The sequence below is a fragment of the Mastomys coucha genome, unplaced genomic scaffold (genome assembly GCF_008632895.1).
Source record: "Mastomys coucha isolate ucsf_1 unplaced genomic scaffold, UCSF_Mcou_1 pScaffold6, whole genome shotgun sequence".
Taxonomy (NCBI): Eukaryota; Metazoa; Chordata; class Mammalia; order Rodentia; family Muridae; genus Mastomys; species Mastomys coucha.
In genome coordinates this window covers 72,321,137-72,322,890 of record NW_022196912.1, presented here as the reverse complement: position 1 = coordinate 72,322,890, position 1,754 = coordinate 72,321,137, and the positions used below count along the sequence as shown (strand labels likewise).

General features: G+C 41.2%; 1 protein-coding gene across 1 annotated transcript in view; it reads right to left on the bottom strand.

Moving 5' to 3' along the window:
- Nucleotides 1-1,754, bottom strand: part of Ttc6 (tetratricopeptide repeat domain 6) — a 189,523-nt gene that overhangs the window by 178,197 nt on the left and 9,572 nt on the right. The window lies entirely within an intron of this gene.

Below are 1,754 nucleotides of genomic sequence, written 5' to 3'. Positions count from 1 at the left end.
AAAAAAAAAAAAAAAAAAAAAATGTCTCAGTGATAACTCCTAAGCCCCTTAGGACCTATTTTAACGTTGCTTTAGACTGCAATGGTGTGCCCCACTTCCAACCAAGCAGGACTCCCATAAGTATACATAGGTACAGAAAACCTAAGGTAGTAGGGATAATAGAGAATAAGGATCTCCAACTGTGTCTCCTGCCCCGTGGCTGGGACTGGGACAGCAAACAGGTCTTTCAATAATTTGGAAGTTTCTCAAAAATGCAAAATTAAAACGGACAAGTTTAAATTGGGACCTTTACACATACAAGTTTCTCTTGGGAGAAAAGTGAGAACTCTGGTGGTGTGTAATCCTGTAATCCCAGCCCCCCCCCCCCCGGGGAAGTAGAAGCAGGAGGATGGGGACAATTCTGGGACAAGGCTGACCTACACACTGAGTCAAGGCTACACAGCAATATCCTGCCTCGAAAAAAATATATAAAATTTAAATATCAAAAAAGCAAATGGGGGTAACTAAAAGTTCATGGGGAAAAAAAAAAACCTGATACTTTTATAGTTTAGGAAGGTAGCTCAGTGCAAGGAACTTGCCAAACATGAGCGTGAATCTGGGTCTTATCCTAGCTGAAAAAGAAAAGAGGACCTTGCATCACTTCACTGAAGTTTGGCCATACTCAGATGCATAATAAAATGTGCTATTCACCCAAATGTACATCTCCCAGTGGCTAATAAGGTAACTTCCATGTAGTGTATTTACTATAATTTTTAAATGCTAATTTCCGTTTTTCAGCAGGCCCTTGTATGATGCCCGTAGTCGTAAGTGAATGTTCGGATCCTGATGGCGCTGAGATCATTACTGAGCCTAGGATCCTGGAACTGCCAAGGAAGACCCTGAGAGACTGTGATGAACTTACCTGTGAATGCTGAAAGGAGGGAGAGTGAGGGAGCCAGAAAATGGGGTGCCTGTGGACTCCCAAGTCCCAAGACAAGCTAGAAGCACAGAAAATGGGGTGCCTGTGGATTCCCAAACCCCAAGAGGAGCTAGAAGCACAGAAAATGGGGTGCCTGTGGATTCCCAAATCCCAAGAGGAGCTAGAAGCAAAGAACTAAAGCTATGGAAATAAAGACAGAAAAGAATGAATCAGAGCACAGAGGAGGCCAAGACAGGACAGTGGGGGAGACAGAGGACTACAGGCTGATGTAGAGACCGCATCTACAAACAGCCCAACTTACAAAATAGCAACAGTTTTTAAACAAGCATCCAAAGCCAAGGTTCACTGCGAAGCAATAAAAGAAACATCTTCTGAACGTCAGTGGATTTTGCAAGTTTGACTATTCGGCTAAAAAACAGGTACTAAAGAACTATTTAGAATGTAAGTATTCTCCAAAGACTTGAATCTAAAAATGCATAGATAGAGCAAATGCTCTCATTTAAAACACAATGGTGAGTCTTCATAGTAGTTCAAAGAGTAACACCATATGAATACTTTTTTAATTGAAAGGCATAAAAGTTTGAATAGGTAGCTACTGTTCCTTGGTGATAAACCGACTGCTTTAATTATATCAGGTAGTCTCAAGGTACTATATTGGTTTCATGCTACACGAAAAAAAAAATCTAACAATGGTATTTCAAATGTTTTAATTTGTTTGAAGTAATAAATAGGATTACTAAACACTATGAGAAGAAGGGTGGTGCACCTGCCCTTTTGTGGGGGAGGATAATTAAGACTTGCACATGCCGGGCGTGGTGGCGCACACCTTTAATCC